This window comes from Callithrix jacchus, chromosome 14, assembly GCF_049354715.1.
Source record: "Callithrix jacchus isolate 240 chromosome 14, calJac240_pri, whole genome shotgun sequence".
Classification (NCBI taxonomy): Eukaryota; Metazoa; Chordata; class Mammalia; order Primates; family Cebidae; genus Callithrix; species Callithrix jacchus.
In genome coordinates, this window is record NC_133515.1 from 6,197,789 (window position 1) to 6,219,476 (window position 21,688).

Consider the following 21,688-nt stretch of genomic DNA (forward strand, 5'->3'; position numbering starts at 1 on the left):
GCTCTGAGCAGATAAAGCTCAGAACAGATGGAGCTCTGAGCAAGATGGAGCTCAGAGCAGATGGAACTCTGAGCAAGATGGAGCTCAGAGTAGATGGAGCTCAGAGTAGACGGAGCTCTGAGGATGGAGCTCAGAATAGATGGAGCTCTGAGGAAGATGGAGCTCAGAGAAGATGGAGCTCTGACCAAGATGGAGCTCTAAGAAAGATAGACCTCAGAGCAGATGAAGCTCCAAGCAGATGGAGCTCTGAGCAAGATAAAGCTTAAAGCAGACAGAGCTCTGAGCAAGTTGGAGCTCAGAGCAGATGGAGCTCTGAACAAGATGGAGCTCTAAGCAAGATAGAGCTCAGCACAGATAGAGTCTGAGCAAGATGGAGCTCAGAGTAGATTGAGCTCTGAGCACACTGGAGCTCAGAGCAGATGGAGCCCTGAGCAAGATAGAGCTCAGAGCAGATGGAGCTCTGAGTAGATAAAACTCTGAGCAAGAGGGAACTCTGAGCAAGATGGAGCTCAGAGCAGATAGAGCTCTGAGCAAGATAAAGCTCAGAACAGATGGAGCTCTGAGCAGATTACGCTCAGACAAGAAGGAGCTCCAAGCAAGATGGAGCTTGGAGCTGATTGATGTTCCTTTGTGTAAGATGGAGCTAAGAGCTAGATGAAGCTTGGCGTGAAAGGAGCTCAGAGCAGATGGTGCTGAGAGTAAGATGGAGCTCAGAGTGATTGTAGCACTGAGCAAGGTGGAACTCAGATTGATTGGAGCACTGAGCAAGATGGAGCTTGAAGCAAATGCAACTCCAAGGTAGATGAAACTGAGCAGATGGTGCTCAGAGAACACACTGCTCAAAGTAGTAAGGTGGAGCTTTGAGCAGATGGTGCTTAGAGCAAAATGGAGCTGGAAGTGACTGGAAATCTCAGCAAGGTGGACCTAGGAGAAGATGGAGCTCTGAGCAGAGGGCGCTTAGAGCAGGATGGAGTTTGGAGTGATTGGAGCTCTGAGAAAGATGGAGCTAGAAGCAAATGCAACTCCAAGTAGATGAAACTCTGAGCAGATGGTGCTCAGAGCAAAATGGAGCTCAGAGTGATGGGAGCTCTAAGCAACATTAGTTCAGAGCAGATGGAGCTTAAAGCAGATGGTGCTCAGAGCAAGATGGAGCTTGGAGTAATTGGAGTTTAAAACCAGATGGAGCTCAGATCAGGTAGACCTTTGAGCAACAAGGAGCTCCAAGCAAGATGGAGCTTGGAGCAGATGTTGCTGGCGTAAGATGGACCTCAGAACAGATAGTGCTTAGAGTAAGAGGCAGCTTAGAGTGATTGGCACTCTGAAAATTCCTCTGAACAATTGGAGCTCTGAGCAAGATGTGGCTTGGAGTAGATAGAGCTCTGAGCAAAAATGAGCTCTAAGCAAGATGGAGTTTGGAGGAGATGTTGCTAGGTGTTGGCACTCAGAGCAAAGTGGAGCCCATAGTGATTAACAGCTCTAAGTAAGGTGGAGCTCAGAGCACATGTTTCTCAGAGTAAGATGAGGTCCGACCAGATGGTGCTCAGAACAAAATGGAGCTGGGAGTGATTGGATCTCCCAGCATGATGAAGCATGGAGTGATTAGAACTCCCAGCAAGATGGAGCTCAGAGTAAATGGATCTCTGACTAGATGAAGCTCTAAGATAAATGTCTATGCAGAGGGTGTTCAGAGAAAGATAGTGCTTGGAGTGATTGGAGCTCTGAGCAAGATGGAACTTGGAGCACGTGGAACTTGGAATAAATAGAGATTGAAGCAAGAAGGCCCTCCAAGCAAGATGGAGGTTGCAGCAGATGTTGCTCAGTGTAAGATGGAGCTCAGAAAAGATGATGCTTGCAGCAAGATTGAGCTCAGAGTGATTGTCACTCCAAACATTGCTCTGAGCCATTGGAATTTGGAGTAGATCATGCTCAGAGCAAGATGGTGCTCAGAGTGATTGGAGCTCTGAGCAAGCTGGAGCTCAGAGAAGACGGAGCTCAGAAAAGATGATGCTTAGAGTAAGACGGATCTCCGAGCAGATGATGCTCAGAACAAAGTGGAGCTCAAAGTGATTGGAGCTCCAAGCCAGCTGGAGCTCAGAGCAGATGGACTTGGAAAAGAGACACATCATTTGTGGTATATTTCAATCATTCATGGTGACTTTTTAAACAGAGCACACATTATGTAGACATCATTTGGGGGAAAAAAAACAGCATTTATCTTTTGCAGTCTTACAGAAGGAAATTCTAACAGATCTTACTACCAAACTTCTAGTGAAGGAACAGACCAGATGTTTATTGGCCACATATACTATGATGCCAGTCCTAGAATCACCTTTCAGTGGAAAGTTTAATGACAGTTTAGGTATCAACAGAATACATAATCCAAGACAAGACTTAAGGATCCCTACGTCAAGCTCATTGTCTTCAAATATCAGAATGGAGAACTACTTGTCAAAGGTTAGTTATAGTATCTTTTCTTTAGTTTTCATATTTCTAACATAATTCTTGTATTTTTCTGTTAACAGATCAGAGCAGGTCCAGGAGCACATTAGAGATCTTATAGACCAGGCCTCTCATCTTTGGTAAAGGGATATTAAGAGTTGGCTCTACTGGAGTGTCACCTGGTCTTCATTCTCATAGCTCTTCCTTTTGCTGGTACCCCTGGCCTCTATCTTCCCTTCTCCTTTCTGAGCCTTGCTCTCTGAATCTTCTCAGTTTATTTCCTCCCACCTAGAAACTATCAGACTTCAAATGGTCTTGCGATGGGGGTATCAACCTCTTTCCCTCCAGGACAATCAAGTTCCTATATGTCTCCTCTGGACAGCACGGGTGAAATCTTCTAAGAGACAACAATCATCAAAACCTCCTCACCATGACAGCAAGCAAGGAGGAAGGACCCTGAAGACCCTCGATGCCCCTTTTCATCAGGAAGTAGCTACAGAGAATGACATCTGTCCCATCTCCCAAAAGATTTCTGGGTTCCCAACCCCTTGAGGGAGAAATGTAAGAGTAGACAGTCAGATATGAGCAGGCACAAGGGGGAGGTATCCATGTTGGAAAGAATCCCCCAGAACACCTCTTTGGATGCTCAGTACTCCATCTTTGAACTGTCAGAATGTTGTTAACTAGATCATGATAAGGAAAAAAGCAAAGGGGAATTCCTGAGAGCTGAGCAGGCACAATGAGTACAATATTGACTGCTATACCTTCCTGGGGTGGTGGTAATATGCAGTGCCACCATTAGATAGGATTCATATTGATAAATGTTTGCCATGCATGTGCATTAAGCACAGTAAGGGAGGATCCCCTGAACTTTGGTGAGAACTGGGCAAAGAAATTACTGAGGCAATAGAAGATAATGCAGACTATCATGGGGATGTTTCCAGCAGGGTCAGCCCGCTCCTCTCTTGGAGTGTATTTGTACTTTCCCAATAAAACTTCTCTTCATTTACAAATTGGTCTTTTGTGTAAATTCTTTCTTCCATGAAGACAACCAAGGATCGCCCGGGTAACATGTTCATGTGATTTCACTCATAGTAAGAGTCTATTTCTGGGGATCTCAAAGTGAATCCAATAATGACAAGGAGTATCAATTACAGAGTTGGTAAGAAAAAAAGTAGTTCAACTATGCTTGACTTATTAAGAAACTTATCTAGGTTTTGACTTTTTCACTGGGGGAAAATAACAAAAGCCAGATGCAGTAATGGACAACTGTAGTCCCAGCTACTCCAGAGGCTGAGGCAGAAAGATTACTTAAGCCCAGGAGTTCAAGGATGTACTGTGAAATGATGGTGCCAGTGAATAGCCACTGCAGCCTGAGCAACAGCATGACCCTGTCTCTTGAAAATATTAACAATTATAAAATATTTGTTTTAACAAAAATAATTAAATTGTAACTTTTTTGTCTTATTGTTTTAAAAATTCCGTCAATACACTTTAACTTATAGTTTTGACAGTGTTTTTATGATCTCCTCAATGCCCAGAAAAGTAATATAAGCCCATGTTAAATGAGGTCTCAAACTTCTTTATTTACCTGGGTTCATGTACTAGCAAATCATAAAAAAGCAAATCATGTTTTTAGGAAAGCATTGCAGCAGATAACTTAGAACAAATTAAATGGTTGTTCTGATACATAAATTACAAACTCCCTGCTAGCTGGTAGAAAAAATCTTATTGCTTTGTGTTATTTCTCTACAAAAATATCATGAGAGTTTAAGTGCTTTAGAGACATGAAATTTTGCCACGGGGTGAAAAAAGAAAATGAAAACTTCTGTAAATTAAGCATGATGAAAATGTAAATGTTCTCCGTTTTTGCCAGCAAAATCAGGTAGTATGTCATTTTACAAGATGACAATGAAGAGTATACAAATGAAGATTTATAGTTTGCCAAGTCATGTTAGGCTTAATACATGATTTAAAATTATTCTGTTGAGATAGAAAGGTGTCATTCCATAAACACTGCAGGGTGCCTTGAAAGAATTTTAATATGGTTGCTGTCTACTAAATTCTTAAGTAATGGAAAGATGCTTTTTAGAGTTGCTAGTAAGTGTAAATTGATTTTAAACAGTGATGAACTTTCTGGATGCGTCTTTCATGTTGGATTTTAATATTTCATTTTCAAGCAGAAGCCATTTTTTTAGTTCTGTGTTGAGCTAAAGGATGGCATAACAACAAGCACTCAATGAAGATATCCGGAGAGTAGTGCATGGATATTATATCTATCCAAAGCTGTTAGACTGCTTCTTGCAAATGGCATGACATGGCCACCAGAGCAAGGAAGATAGGAAAAAAAGCTGTTTTCCACCAAAGATTGGCAAAAATCTGGAGAGGGGAGTGGATACATATGTAAAGGTCATCTACAGAAAATCACTGTGGAGTGTAAAGTGTGTGGGTCCTTTACAGACAAATATCATTCCTTAATATGAAGACCAGAACAGATTGTGTTCATGTAAACATAATATAATGATAACTTCCTTCTAGAAAACATGGAAACAAATGTCACAGTTCAGGTGCTTTGAAAACCTGGTGAACTGCCTCTACACAAATAGTTCTAGGCAACATATTTGAAATAGCTAAATATTTGCCTTATGATTTTGAGCATATTGGGTTTCAGAAATGAAAAAAAAGTTAATATTTTGAGATGAGAGTAGGTGATACAATGAAAATTGAAACCAAGTTTTTTTTATCATGTTTTCTTCTTGTGGAGAATTCAAAAACTAAAGAGATCCCAGGAACATTTTAATAACAAAGTGCTATGAGGAATTTTTCTGCTTCTTTTGGCCTTGAAGACCAAGATGATTATTCCATGACAGCTCTCACTTACAGAACAGTAAGATACGTGGAATACATCTCTCCAGGGTTTGTCATCTCTGGCATGACTAGAGCCTTTTTGATGCAAGTGTCTTGCATCACTTGTGCCTTTTCAGTAGCTAAAATCAATTAGTTTAAAAAATAATTTCAGATGTTAGATACAAGTGATACAATCCCACAGAACATCACAAATTTAGCAGAAGCGATTATTAAATATAAAGAGAAGTATGACCCAGGATTCTATATTTATTGTTAGGGAACAATATTCATTTCTGTAATCAGGCATACTTCCTTTGACGAAGTTTATGATAGCAAACCTCACAAGGGCAACCAGAACTCTGCAGTGTTCACTCCTCACACCTCAGACCACTACAGTGTAGTAAAGGTGACAGCTGAGATAGACAAAAACACACTTTTTGATGACCAATCTTTGGAAATTAAGACTGAAAATGCACATTTCCTCAGATTATTTTTCTTTTAGCACCTCCAGGTGTAATTTTGACAGTACTTTGTATTGGGCTGATGAGACAATGGGGAAACATAAACTACTGACACTGGACTTCTGCAGTACAGTAACAGCCATGTGCAAGGCCATTGAAAAAGTAAAGATGGGTGATTACATTGCCAAGTTTTTCTGCATGACATTATCATCTTAACTATAGATATTTTGTGCTTTCACAGCATAATGTTTTCAGTATTTAGAAATGGACCTTATGCATCATATACTTCATAAGAGCTTATAAAGCTCTCACCTAGGTATTCCCAAATACCAAACATCTCTCTGTGTATGCCACATTCTCCCACAGCCAAAATTCATTCTGGGTGATATGCTAATCTTGGCTGCTAAGGAAGTGATGTGGAGGTGCCAGGTGTCTCTCGCTGTCTGTGAGTCTATGGCAAAAAGGAGAACACTGAAAGGCACTAAGTTTACAGCCACATTTAAAGGAACTTGTCAAAGAAACACTAATTCTCCCCATCTGAATGTTGTAGTCCTATGTGGCCAACACCAACCTGGGTTTTCACAGCAATTACTGCATAATGATCACAATCACATTCAAGTTCGCATTTAGGTTCACATTCTAAATCATATGTCCGACAGAAATGCTGCTAATGTTCTATAGACTTTTCGGTAGCTAAAATCAATTAGTTTAAAAAATAATTTTAATTTAGCTTGCTCACTTCTTCAACAGAATGCACTGGTGAGCCCTGCTCTGTCTTTGTGTTTCATGTGTGTGGCTATCCCTCTTGCTATGTTGGAAGTCAATGTTCCAGAATGGCAACTTCTACAAATACCTATGTCTAGAGCAAAGAGAAAGCTCTTTGAGACAAAAGAGTGTATGTTGTTTCATGGGGATCTCTAGCCTTGGATTTGGAACTCTTGTTTACTACACAGAAAGATGTTTTTTATTTTATTTTATTTTTAATTTTGTGGGTACATAGTATTTATGGCATACATGACATGTTTTGATACAGAGGCATGCAATATGAAAAAAGTACATCATAGGGAATGAAGTATCCATCCCCTCAATCAATCTTGAAGCTACACACATTCCATTTACATTCTTTATGTTATTTTCAAATATATGATTAAGTTATTACTGACTATGGTCACCAGGGTTTTATTATTTCTATTTTTCTGTATCCACTAATAATTCCCACATGCTGCTCACTCTCTCACTACCCTTCCCAGCCTCTGGTTATCATCCTTTCACCATCTATGTCAATGAGTTTAATTGTTTTGATTTTTATATCCCAGAAATGAGTGAGAACATGGGACATTTGATCATAAAACCTTTGCCATGGCCTATGTTCAGAATAGTATATTCTGGGCTTTTGTCTACAGTTTTCTAGTTTCAAGTTTAACATTTAGGTCTTTAATCCATCTTCAGTTGATTTTTTTAATGTGTTAGAAGGAAGTTGCACAATTTCAATTTTCTGAATATAGCTAACCAGTTATCCTAGTACCATTCATTGAATAGGAATCCATTCCCCATTGCTTCTAATTATAGACTTTGTCAAAGATCAGATGGTTGTAAGAGCGCAGCCTACAACCTTCTCTAACCTGTTCCATTGGTATTGTGTAATAATAATTTTTTGTGTCAGAACTATGATGTTTTGGTTACTGTAATCTTGAAGTATAGTTAGTGAATCCCCAAAATCTGAGACAGGTCTCAGTTAATTTAGAAAGTTTACTTTGCCAAGGTTAAGTATGCACATCTGTGACACAGCCCCAGCAGGTCCAAATGACTTGTGGCTAAGGTGGCATTGGCACAGCTTGGTTTTATACATTTTAGGGAGACATAAGACAATTAAATATGTGTGTAAGATTTACATTGGTTTAGTCTGAAATGATGGGATAACTGGAGATGACGGTGGGAAAACTTGAAGTGGAGAGGTGGTTTCCAGATTATAGGTGGACAAGAGAGAAATGGTTGCATTCATTTTTCTGATTGGTCTTTCCAAATGAGGCAATCAGATATGAATTTATTTCAGCACAGGGATGACTCTGAATAGGATGGAAGGCAGGTTTCTCCTAACCAGTTTCCAGCTTGACTTCTTAGCTCAATAATTTTGGGTCCTCAAGATTTATTTTTCTTTCACATTTTCCCCTTTTTCTTTTAAAAAAATCTATGTGAAATTCTCACGTTTCAGAATGGCTGAATAGGAGCAGATCTGGTTTGCAGTTCCCTGTTAGATCAATGGAGAAAGTGGGAGATTTCTTCATTTCCAACTGAGGTACCCAGTTCATCTCTTTGGGACTGGTTGGAGAGTGGGTGCAGCCCACAAAGGGCAAGCCAAAGCAAAGTGGGAAAATTACCTCCCCCAGGAAGCACAACGGGTGCAAGAATTTCTCTCCCCAAGCCAGAGAAGCCATGAGAGACTGTACCAGGAAGAATGGTGCATTCCAGTCCAGATACTATGGTTTTTCCATGGTCTTCACAACCAGCATATTAGGAGATTCTCTCCAGTGACTACGCTACCAGGGCCCTGGGTTTCAAGCACAAAACTAAGGAGCCATTTGGGCAGACATGGAGCTAATGGCAGGAGCTTTTTCCCCCCACACCCCAAGCACACCTGGAGTGCCTGCAAGACAGAACCCTTCACTTTCCTGGAAGGAGGGCTGAAGACAGGGAGCCAAGTGGTCTGGCTCACCAGGTCCCACTTTCACAGAGCACAGCAAGCTAAGGTCCACTGTCTTGAAATTCCAGCTACCAGCACAGCAGTATGCGGTCAATATGGAATGATTGAGCTTGGTGAAGGTAGGGCCATCCATCATTGCTGAGGCTTGAGTAGGCATTTTTTCCCTTGCAGTGTAACCAAAGCTTCCAGGAAGTTCAAACTGGGTGGGTCCCACTGCATCTCAGCAAGGCTTCTGCAGCCAGACTGCCTGTCTAGATTTCTCCTCTCTGGGCAGGGAATCTGAAAAAGACAGCAGCCCTAGTCAGAAACATAAATAATACCATCTCCTAGGGAAAGAGCACCTGGGGGAAGGGGCAACTGTGGATGTAGCTTCAGCAGACTTAAACATCTCTGCCTGAGAGCTCTGAAGGTAGCAGCAGATCTCCCAGCACAGTGCTCAAGCTCTGATAAGGGACAGACTGCCTCATCAAGTGGACCATGGAATCTTGTGTATGCTGACTTTGAGACACCTCCCAGTAGGGACTAACAGACACCTCATAACGATCTCTGGCTGGCATCTGGTGGGTGCACCTCTGGGACAAATCTTCCAAAGGAACAGGCATCAATTTTCACTGTTCTGCAGCCTCTGCTCATGATACCAAAGCAAATGGGATCTAGGGTGGACCTCCAGCAGACCTGGAACAGAGGGACCTGACTGTTAGAAAGAAAACTAACAGAAAGGAATAATATAAACATCAACAAAAAGGATGTCCACTCAGAGAACCCAACCAAAGGTCACCAGCATCAAAGACTCCCACGATGATGGGGAGAAACCAGAGCAAAAAGGCTTAAAATTCCAAAAACTAAAATGCCTCTTCTCCCTCCAAAAGATCACAGCTTTTCAACAGAAAGGGAACAAAACTGGATGGATAATGAATTTGAAAACTGACAGAAGTAGGCTTTAGAAAGTGGGTAATAACAAACTCTTCCGAGATAAAGGAGCATGTTCTAACCCAATACAAAGATGCTAAGAACCTTGAAAAAAGGCTGGATGAATTGCTAACTAGAATAACCAGTTTAGAGAAGTACATAAATGACTGGAAGGAGCTGTAAAACACAGCACGAGAACTTCATGAAGCATACACAAGCATCAATAGCCAAATCAATCAAGCATGAGAATGGATATCAGAGATTGAAGATCGACTCAATGAAATAAAGTGAGAAAACAAGATTAAAGTGAAAAGAAACAAAGCCTCCAAGAAAGGATTGGAGAAAAAGGAAAAGAAGAGGACTCTTCAAGATGGCGGCATAGGAGAAGCTCGGGGTTGCAGCAGCTCGCGGTTGTGGTTCTCAGTGAAGGCTCAGAGGGTGAGTTCAAGCCGCATTTTCAGACGGATCTTTGTTGCCCACAGAAAGGGGGGATTCCGAGGTGGAGGAGAGACACGGAGCGCCACCGCAGCTGTTTTGGCCGGCACTGCCATTGCGGCCAGCAGCAGCACAGCGGCACTCTGCACAAGTCGCACTGGTCTGGATGCCCTGTTAAACTGGCAATCTGAGATTTGGGAGGGCAGATTAGCATATCCATCTGATTGAACAGGACTTGGACAGTGACCCAGACCAGGAGATTCCCGGGAGGCAACATTTGAGCCTGCGCAGTGTGTCGCTGCACAGGAAATCACACGGATCCCAGTCCCCAATCAGCAGGCGACTGAAATACCTGGGGGAGAGCCAACCTTTCAACTTAGGAAAGGGAAAAAGAGGGGCTCTGAGGCAGCGAGCCAGGTGACCAGGCTCGGCAGGTCCCACCCCCCACAGGGACAAGCAGGGCAGCGATTCCATATGCCTGGGGTTGAGAGTTTCACTGCGGACACAACTGAGCCTGGGACAGCGCAGCTCGGAGAAGAAGGGGCATCCCCCATTGCCGAGGCAATACGCCCCTACGGAAGTATACTCCCATTGCTGTCGCAGCCTGCCATTGCCGAGGTAACCTGCCATAACAGAGAGACTCCGCGAATACAGAGGCAACACAGCAGAGCTCACGACAGCAGGGCAGAGCCCTCAGCAACAGGGCGAAGCCCAAGGCAACAAAGCAGAGCCCGCCACAGAAGGGCGGAGCCAACGCCTACAGGGTGGAGCCTCGGCAGGCAAATAGTGACTAGACTGCCCCTTAGCTGGGCAGGAAAGTGCAACAGATACTCATAAAGAAAGCCCTAACTCCCCGAGACAGAGCATCTGAAGAAAAAAAAAGGGGGGTTATGAGTTCTGCAGCAGACTTAAAAGTATCTGACGAACAGTCCTCAATGAACAATGGAGCTCACAGCTTAGCACTCGAGCTCCTATAAAGTACAGACCGTCTCCTCAAGCAGCTCCCTGACCCCTGAATTTCCAAGGAGTCACCTCAAAAAGGACTGATCAGACTGACATTTGGCGGGCATCATTCAGGGACAAAGATAGCAGAAGAAGAAATTGGTAGCATCCCTCACTGTTCTGCAGCTGCTACAGGTGTACATCAGAGAAGCAGGGCTTGGAGTGGACCTCAGCAGTCATACAGCAGAGGGGTTAGATTTTTAGAAGGAAAACTAAGCATCATAAATACTTCACCATCAACAATCTGGGTGTCCACTCAGAGAACCAACCAAAAAGTCAGCAACTACTCAGACCACAGGAGGATAAACCCACAAAGATGGGAAGAAACCAGTGCAAAAAGGAGGAAAACACCAGAAACAAAAACACCTCGCCTGCGAGGACCAAAACTCCTCGCCAGCAAGGGAACAAAGCTGGGCGGAAAATGAGGGTGATGAAATGATAGAATCAGACTTCAGAAGGTGGATAATGAGAAAATTCCGTGAGGTAAAAGAACATGTTCTAAATCAATGCAAAGAAACTAAGAACCTTGAAAAAAGATTTGAAAAACGATTCGAGGAAATGATAACAAGAATGGACAACTTAGAGAGGAATATAAATGAATTGAAGGAGCTGAAAAACACAACACGAGAACTTCACAAAGCATGCACAAGTTTCAACAGCCAAATTGACCAAGCAGAAGAAAAAATATCAGAAGTCGAAGATCAACTCAATGAAATAAAATGAGAAACCAAGATCAGAGAAAAACGCAACAAAGAATGAACAAAGTCTCCAAGAAATGTGGAATTATGTGAAGAGACCTAACCTATGTTTGATAGGTGTACCAGAATGTGATGAAGAGAATGAATTCAAGCTGGAAAATACTCTAGGATATTCTCCAGGAAAATTTCCCCAACCTAGCAATCCAGGCCAATACTCAAGTCCAGGAAATACAGAGAACACCACAAAGATATTCCACAAGAAGAGCAACCCCAAGGCACATAATCGTCAGATTCAACAGGGTTGAAATGAAGGAGAAAATGCTAACTGTAGCCAGAGAAAAAGGTCGGGTCACCCACGAAGGGAAGCCCATCAGACTCACAGCAGATCTCTCGGGAGAAACTTTACAAGCCAGTAGAGAGTGGGGGCCAATATTCAACATCCTTAAAGAAGAGAACTTTCAACCCAGAATTTCATATCCAGCCAAACTGAGCTTCATAAGTGAAGGAAAAATAAAATCCTTTGCAATCAAGCAAGTACTCAGAGATTTTGTCACCACCACACCTGCTTTACAAGAGCTCCTGAAAGAGGCACTACACATAGAAAGGAACAACCAGTACCAGCCATTCCAAAGACATACCAAATGCTAAAGAGCATCAAAAAAAGAATGATCTGCACCAACTAACGGGCAAAACAGCCAGCTAGCATCAAAATGGCAGTATCAAATTCACACATAACAATATTAACCCTAAATGTAAATGGGCTAAATGCACCAATCAAAAGACACAGACTGGCAAATTGGATAAAAAGCCAAAACCCATCAGTGTGCTGTATCCAGGAAACCCATCTCACACGCAAGGATACACAAAGGCTCAAAATAAAGGGATGGAGGAAGATTTACCAAGCAAATGGAGAGCAAAAAAAAGCAGGAGTTGCAATTCTCATCTCCGATAAAATAGACTTTAAAGCAACAAAGATCAAAAGAGACAAAGAAGGCCATTACATAATGGTAAAAGGATCGATACAACAAGAAGGGCTAATGATCCTAAATATATATGGACCCAATACAGGAGCACCCAGATATATAAGGCAAGTTCTTAATGATCTACAAAGAGACATAGACTCCCACACAATAATAGTGGGAGACTTTAACACTCCACTGTCAATATTAGACAGATCAACCAGACAGAAAATTAACAAGGAAATCCAGGACTTGAACTCAGACCTGGAACGAGCAAACCTGATAGACATTTACAGAACTCTCCACCCCAAATCCACAGAATATACATACTTCTCAGCACCACATCACACCTACTCTAAAATTGACCACATAATTGGAAGTAAAGCACTCCTCAGCAAATGCAAAGCAACTGACATAATAACAAACAGTCTCTCAGACCATAGTGCAATCAAGTTAGAACTAAGAATTCAGAAACTAACTCAGAACCACACAGCTTCATGGAAACTGAACAAGTGGCTCTTGATTGTTGGATGGATAAAGAATGAAATGAAGGCAGAAATAAAGAAGTTCGTTGAAACCAATGAGAACAAAGACACAACATACCAGAATTTCTGGGACTCATTTAAAGCAGTCTCTAGAGGAAAATATATAGCAATAAGTGCCCACATGAGAAGAGTGGAGAGATCCAAAATTGACACCCTATCATCAAAATTGAAAGAGCCAGAGGAGCAAGATAAAAAAAAACTCAAAACCTAGAAGAAGGCAAGAAATAACTAAGATCAGAGCAGAACTGAAGGAGATAGAGACACGAAAAACCCTTCAAAAAATCAATAAATTCAAGAGCTGGTTTTTTGAAAAGATCAACAAAATAGACCACTAGCCAGACTCATTAAAAAAATAAAAGAGAGATAACAACCAAATAGATGCAATAAAAAATGATAAAGGGGAAATCACCACAGATCCCACAGAAATTCAAACCATCATCAGGGAATATTACAAACAACTCTATGCACATAAACTAGTAAACCTAAAAGAAATGGATAGATTCCTGGACACCTGTGTCCTCCCACGCCTAAACCAGGAGGAAGCTGAAACTATGAATAGACCAATAACAAGGTCTGAAGTTGAGGCAGCAATTAAGAGCCTACCACACAAAAAAGCCCAGGTCCAGATGGGTTCACAGCCGAATTCTACCGGACACACAAAGAGGAGCTGGTATCATTCCTTCTGAAACTATTCCAAATAATCCAAAAGGAGGGAATCCTTCCCAGATCATTTTATGAGACCAACATTATCCTGATACCAAAACCCGGCAGAGACTCAACAAGAAAAGAAAACTTCAGGCCAATATCCATGATGAACATAGATGCAAAAATCTTCAATAAAATACTGCCAAGACGATTGCAACAGCACATCAAAAAACTTATCCACCATGATCAAGTAGGATTCATCCCGGGGATGCAAGGCTGGTTCAACATACGGAAATCTATAAATGTAATTCACCACATAAACAGAACCAAAAACATAAAACACATGATTATCTCAATTGATGCAGAGAAGGCCTTTGAAAAAATTCAACAGCCCTTTATGCTAAAAACCCTCAATAAACTAGGTATTGATGGAACACATCTCAAAGTAATAAAAGCTATTTACAACCAACCAACAGCCAATATCATACTAAATGGGCAAAAACTGGAAGCATTCCCTTTGAAATCTGGCACTAGACAAGGATGCCCTCTTTCACCACTCCTATTCAAAATAGTACTGGAAGTTCTAGTCAGAGCAATCAGGCAAGAAAAAGAAATAAAAGGTATTCAAATAGGAAAGGAGGAAGCCAAATTGTCTCTATTTGCAGACGACATGATAGTATACCTAGAAGACTCCATCGCCTCAGCCCAAAAACTCCTGAAACTGATAAGCAACTTCAGCAAAGTCTCAGGATTCAAAATCAATGTGCAAAACTCACAAGCATTCCTTCCTATACACCAATAACAGACTGAAAGAGAGCCAAAGCAAGAACGAACTGCCATTCACAATTGCTACAAAAAGAATAAAATACCTAGGAATACAACTTACAAGGAACGTAAGAGATCTCTTCAAGGAAAACTACAAACCACTGCTCAATGAAATAAGAGAGGATACAAACAGATGGAGAAACATTCCATGTTCATGGTTAGGAAGAATCAATATTTTGAAAATGGCTATACTGCCCAAAGTAATTTACAGATTCAAGGCTATCCCAATCAAGCTACCATTGACTTTCTTCACAGAACTGGAAAAAACCACCTTAAACTTCATATGGAACCAAAAGAGTGCTTGCATAGCCAAGTCAATTCTAAGCAAAAAGAACACAGCGGGAGGCATCACACTACCAAACTTCAAACTATACTACAAGGCTACAGTAATCAAAAGAGCATGGTACTGGTACCAAAACACAGATATAGACCAATGGAACAGAACAGAGGCATCGGAGGCAACACAGCATATCTACAACCATACAATCTTTGATAAACCTGACAAAAACAAGCAATGGGGAAAGGACTCCCTGTTTAATAAATGGTGTTGGGATAACTGGCTAACCATATGCAGAAAGCAGAAACTGGACCCCTTCCTGACACCTTACACTAAAATTAACTCCAGATGGATTAAAGACTTAAATATAAGACCTGGCACCATAAAAACCCTAGAAGAAAATCTAGGAAAAGCATTCAGGACATAGGAGTAGGCAAGGACTTCATGACCAAAACACCAAAAGCATTGACAACAAAAGCCAAAATAGACAAATGGGACCTAATCAAACTCCACAGCTTCTGCACGGCAAAAGAAACAGTCACTAGAGTGAATCGGCAACCAACAGAATGGGAAAAAATTTTTGCAGCGTACCCATCTGACAAAGGGCTGATATCCAGAATTTACAAAGAACTCAAACAGATTTACAGGAAAAAAACAAACAAGCCCATTCAAAAAGGGCAAAGGATATGAACAGATACTTCTCAAAAGAAGACATACATGAGGCTAACAAACATATGAAAAAATGCTCATCATCACTGGTTATTAGAGAGATGCAAATCAAGACCACATTGAGATACCATCTCACACCAGTTAGAATGGCGATCATTAAAAAATCTGGAGACAACAGATGCTGGAGAGGATGTGGAGGAATAGGAACACTTTTACACTGTTGGTGGGAGTGTAAATTCGTTCAACCATTGTGGAAGACAGTGTGGCGATTCCTCAAGGCCTTAGAAATAGAAATTCCATTTGACCCAGCAATCCCATTACTGGGTATATATCCAAAGGACTATAAATTGTTCTACTATAAGGACACATGCACACGAATGTTCATTGCAGCACTGTTTACAATAGCAAAGACCTGGAACCAACCCAAATGCCCATTGATGATAGAGTGGATTGGGAAAATGTGGCACATATACACCATGGAATATTATGCAGCAATTAGAAATGATGAGTTCATGTCGTTTGTAGGGACATGGATGAATCTGGAGAACATCATTCTCAGCAAACTGACACAAGAACAGAAAATGAAATACCGCATATTCTCACTCATAGGCGGGTGATGAAAAATGAGAACACATGGACACAGGGAAGGGAGCACTAAACACTGGGGTCTATTGGGGGTAAAAGGGGAGGGCCAGCGGGGGGGGGAGCTGGGGAGGGATAGCCTGGGGAGAAATGCCAAATGTGGGTGAAGGGGAGAAAGAAAGCAAAACACACTGCCATGTGTGTACCTATGCAACTGTCTTGCATGTTCTGCACATGTACCCCAAAACCTAAAATGCAATAAAAAATTTTAAAAAAAAAGAAATAGAAATTTCATTTGACCCAGCAATCCCATTACTGGGTATATATCCAAAAAACTATAAATCATTTTACTATAAGGACACATGCACACGAATGTTCATTGCAGCACTGTTTACAATAGCAAAGACCTGGAACCAACCCAAATGCCTATCCATGTTAGACTGGATTGGGAAAATGTGGCACATATACGCCATGGAATATTATGCAGCAATCAAAAAGGATGAGTTTGTGTCCTTTGTAGGGACATGGATGAATTTGGAGAACATCATTCTCAGCAAACTGACATAAGAACAGAAAATGAAATACCACATATCCTCGCTCATAGGCGGGTGATGGAAAAAGAGAACACAAGGACACAGGGAAGGGAGTACTACACACTGGGGTCTACTGGGGGGAATAGGGGAGGGACAGCGGGGCGGGGAAGGGGGGAAGGATAGCCTGGGGAGAAATCCCAAATGTGGGTGAAGGGGAAGACAGCAGCAAAACCCACTGCCATGTGTGTACCTATGCAACTATCTTGCATGATCTGCACATGTACCCCAAAACCTAAAATGCAATAAATAAATAAAAAGAAAAAGGAAAAGAAACAAATAAATCCTCCAAGGAATATGGGACTATGTGAAAAGACCAAATCTACATGTGATTGGTGTACCTGATAGTGTTGGGAAGAATGGAACCAAGTTCGAAAACTCTCTTCAGGATCTTATCCAGGAGAACTTTTCCAACCTAGCAAGACAGCACAATATTTAAAACCAAGAAACACAAATATGTTGTTGAGGTATTGTTTTTATACAATTAAGTTTTTACAGAGATTACTGTGAAAGTGGTACAGTTACTCTAGTTTTGTATTTATTTAAACATTTGACAAAGTGCTGGATACAGTGGCTCATGTCTATAATACAGCACTTTGGGAGGCCAAGGTAGGAGTATCACTTGATCACAGGAGTTTTACCAGCCTGGGCGAAAAGTGAGACCCTCTCCCTAGAAAATGGATTTTTAAGAAATAGCCCAGCTAAGGGGCATGACCTTGTAGTCCCAGCTTCTTGAAAGGCTTAGGTGAATGGGTCACTTGAGCCTGGGAGGTTGAGTCTGCTGTGAGCTAGGGTCATGCCACTGCACTTTAGCCTGGGTGAGAGAGCAAGACTCTGTCTCAAAAAAATTTTTTTGGTCAGGACGGCTGAATAATCTTGTGGCAGAGGGCTATTCCCAGCCTGTTCCGCTCTCAGTGCATTCAACTCATCTCCACAGTCTGTTCTGGCCAGGGGTAGCAGATGCCGAACACCTTGGGGTTTCATTTCTAACTCAACTCAGGAGAAACACTGTAAGGCAGGCACCCTACTAGAAGGCATCTCACAAATAGGTTTAGTCTAGCCAAGATGTCTCTCTGATCTTTCTACCATTCGCAATGTAAAGAGTATTCTTGCCCTGTAGTAGTGACAGCTAATAAGTGGCATCCATCATTTCCGTCATTGGATCACTGTTGTGGTGCCTTGAGAGTGAGCATGAAGTCTGATTTGTGCCATGGAACCCTCAACAATGAGGCAGAGTCAGTTCGATGAGTGAGGAGGAGACTGTTGCCTTTCTCCTCATCCCAAACTTGGGGTGCTGGATGCAGAATGGACTGCAAGCAGCTGTGCCCTGTTTGGATATTAGCATAGGAACCCACCTGCATAGCCTGTATTTGTTTCAAAACAGCATTTGGAACCATTCTAGTAGCTGAGTGTTACTATTTTTAAATAAATAGAGAAAATTTCTATGAACTGATTTTTTTTTAAAAAACTGTCTATTAAATTCATTTAATATTGTTCAAGGAGTATCTACAAAATTTTAACCTCAATGCTTTCTTGCAAAAGAAGTGGAAGTAAGTTCAGAGACCCTTTTAAATAGAGATTCTTTTAAATAAAGAATCCCTGAGAAGCCGGGCTCGGTGGCTCACGCCTATAATCCCAGCACTTTGGGAGGCTGAGGCAGGTGGATCACGAGGTCAAGAGCTCGAGACCATCATGGTCAACAAGGTGAAAACCCGTCTCTACTAAAAATACAAAAATTAGCTGGGCACGGTGGTGCACGCCTGTAGTCCCAGCTACTCGGGAGGCTGAGGCAGGAGAATTGCTTGAACCCAGAAGGCAGAGGTTGTGGTGAGCCGAGATTGTGCCATTGCACTCCAGTCTGGGTAACAATAGCGAAACTTTGTTTCAGAGGAAAAAAAAAAGAAAAAAGAATCACTGAGAAACGTAAGTAGTATAATATTTACTTATGTACATTTTTGAAGATTATACCATAATTGATTTGCATCAGGCTTTCCAATTTAGGAATGGTGAGAGGATTTCCCTCTAGGGCAAGTTTTCACATAAATGTTGAAGTAATTGTAAAACTGAAAACTTTTCTGTATTTGATAATCTACTGGGGTTCCAATCCATTGTGCTTCTTGTATTTATAAGGTCTATCTACAGGGTATGTTATCATAGGTCTTGGAGTAAATATCATGTAAATGAAGGTATTTCTACATTCCATACATTCATAGGTTTTATTTTAGAAATGAGTTCTTATCTTCATGTGGAACTGGAACAACTGAAGACCTTACCACATGTTTGTATGTAATAAGGGTTTTCTCCATTGAATCCTTTCATGTTTTCAAAGAAATGAAGCAGCTGAAGGTTTTACCTTGTTTCCTAAGATTATGTCATTTTTCTCCATGTTAAATTCGAAAATGTCTTTGAAAGGACATGGGAAAATCAAGTGTATTAACACATTTTTTATATCCATGTTTTATTCCAATACAGGTTTTTTCTATTTTCAAAGAGAGCTGGGAAAATTGCATGCTTTCTTGTATTTCTTCGATCGATAGGGTTCTGTCCAGTGTGAGTTCATTCATGCGTTCTAATAAACTAGATTGCAGGATGGCTTTACATTTCTTACATGAGAATAATGTTTTTGAAGATAGCCCAGTGAACTAACATTGTCTTGTGTTGGTTTTGTTGTGTTTCTCCTTCCCCAGGAATGATTTGGAAAGGCAATTCTTGAAGTTAATTGATTATAATATCAAAGTTTCTAGCAGCATTTACACCAAATACTACTTTGATCTTCACACTTTGGCACATGACCACGGCCTGTGTTTGCCTGTTTACCTTCTTGACAGAGAAAGAGCATGGAAGCTGGAGGTAAGACTATGAAGTTACTAAGTGGATCTGCACTCAGCAGTGCCAACATCTGTGACTAAGTCATATTCAGTTGTGATTAGAAAAATGGAAAGCTTCAGCTCAGTGCAGTGGCTCATGCTTGTAATCCCAGCACTTTGGGAGGCTGAGGTGGGTGAATCACGTGAGGTCATAAGTTTGAGACTAGGCTGACCAACATGAAGAAATACTGTCTCTACTAAAAATACAAAATTAGTTGGGTGTGGTGATGCATGCCTGTAAGCCCAGTTACTCAGGAGGCTGAGGCAGGAGAACTGCTTGAACCCTAGAGGTGGAGGTTGCAGTGAGGCAAGATTACACTATTGCACTTTAGCCTGAGTAGCAGGAGTGAAATAAAAAAGATTAAAAAAGAAAAAAAATGGAAAGTTTCAAAATTAACTAATACACTGAAGAGCTTATTAACCTTTTGACATTCTATTTCCTGCCTCTTATGGTTTTTACAAGGATCTACATTATTTGAAAATTATAGGTATTATCTCTTCTGTGACCATAGTTAATAATATTTTAGGCCGGGCATGGTGGCTCATGCCTGTAATCGCAGCACTTCAGGAGGCCAAGCGGGGGTGGATCATGAAGTCACAAGTTTGAGACCAGTCTGGCCTATTCTCTATTAAAAATACAAAAATTAGCTGGGCGTTGTGGTGCACGCCTGTAGTCCCAGCTACATGGGAGGCTGAGGCAGGACAATCGCTTGAATCTGGGAGGTGGAGGTTGCAGTGAGCCAAGATCATGCTACTGCACTCCAGCCTGAGCAACAGAGTGAGACTCTGTCTGAAAAAAATATATATGTTTTAATCAAGTTTAATTCATTCTCAATTTTTTTGCTTTTGAACCTTTGCCCTTTCAAATAATCATACAGAAATGATTTCTTGCCATTGTATTCCTAATGATGTCTACATATATAATGCACTTACCACTCTTGACTATTTTTTATTACTCAGTTTGCAAATTTATGTCATTTTCTACTGTGTATACCACAATGCAGTCAGTCCCATGGGTTTGTTAGACAAAGCATTAGTGCCTAAGCTGAGAGACCTGCACTTAGACTGTATGAGGTGTGCGTGTCTCAAGTACTAGATGCAGCAAGTACATGGGATTTTACAGGAAATGATAACTTCTATAACTTTCATGGGACAAAGTAATATTTATGGTTTGTGACTTTTGGTAAGTACACAGTAAAATTACAGCTGACAAGGCTGAACACTTAAAATAGGCATGCTCTGTAGTACCCTGGAAGTATTTTTAAATAATACTTTTTTAAATCATAATTGATGTGCAAGTGAAGTAGTGCCTTTTGATGCTCTAGTCATTAGACTTCATTGACATTCCAATACAATCCAGCACAGGCCTGCCTCATTAAAATTTGCTTTGAGTATATAATTACTACAAATTGGGTGGAATTGGAATAAATTAATAAACTAACTTTTTGCAAAAGTGTGTGTTCATTACATTTAAGGAACAAGTGCACAGGTAACAGATGATACTGCTGTTAGAAGCCTGTACAATACTGTGACATCTTTGGGAACCAAATTTTTAAGTAACTTAATAAAACAAGCCCCCCTTTGCTCCAGAAATCTAATTCTAGCCCTGAGATTACCTTAGTGAGCTGACAGAAGTTAGCAGTGTAAACCTCAACCTAAGTAGCTGTAACTGAACTACCTAAAGAAGTCTGCATGTGTGGCTTACTATCAGTGGTGATTGTTAAAAAGTTGGAACCCTTTTTAAAATTGTACCTATTTTCTGTTTGACACTCTTAGGCTTTTTCAAGGATGTGCTTCCAAGAACAGGTCTTTGAGTGCTGATGATTTAATTAATCTTCAGCGCGCTAAGGCCATCCTCTCCTGAAGGAAGAAACGAGAGGTAATGTAATATCTGAACCCTTCATCAAAAAAGAACCAGAAAACTTAACATTTTCAAAAGAAGAAACAACTTAATTCAAGTTAACTCAAGGACAACTAAGATCTTGTCAGGGCAACAACACACTCTTACACTCTGCTGTCCTTTTAAACATAAACACAGTTATAGACACCACTTCAAAGTGAAGGCTCCTTCTGCCTATGCACAGAGACTTCCTCAGTTTGTGGGCTGATAGCTGTGAATTATGTAAGGCTTTTAAAACAATAAAAACTTTTTAAATTTTAAAGATAACTTTTCTGTTTATTTCCTATCTTTTTCTCCCAATATTGCTGCACATGCATTTGGAATCAATGCAGTATTA

The 21,688-nt window shown here is 41.0% G+C and overlaps 2 long non-coding RNA genes across 2 annotated transcripts in view; one reads left to right on the forward strand and one right to left on the reverse strand.

Annotated features, from left to right (window-relative positions):
* The window catches only part of LOC144579216 (uncharacterized), a 42,612-nt gene that overhangs the window by 10,349 nt on the left and 10,575 nt on the right, over positions 1–21,688 (forward strand). Inside the window, exons 3-4 of the long non-coding RNA XR_013526297.1 lie at positions 19,272–19,434; positions 21,228–21,330. This is a non-coding gene — a long non-coding RNA (uncharacterized LOC144579216). The remainder of the gene's footprint in view (positions 1–19,271; positions 19,435–21,227; positions 21,331–21,688) is intronic.
* On the reverse strand, positions 6,708–17,009 carry LOC144579217 (uncharacterized). Its single transcript, XR_013526298.1, has 2 exons — positions 16,926–17,009; positions 6,708–8,727 (listed from the first exon to the last, which is right to left on the reverse strand). It is a non-coding gene; the product is annotated as an uncharacterized LOC144579217 (long non-coding RNA).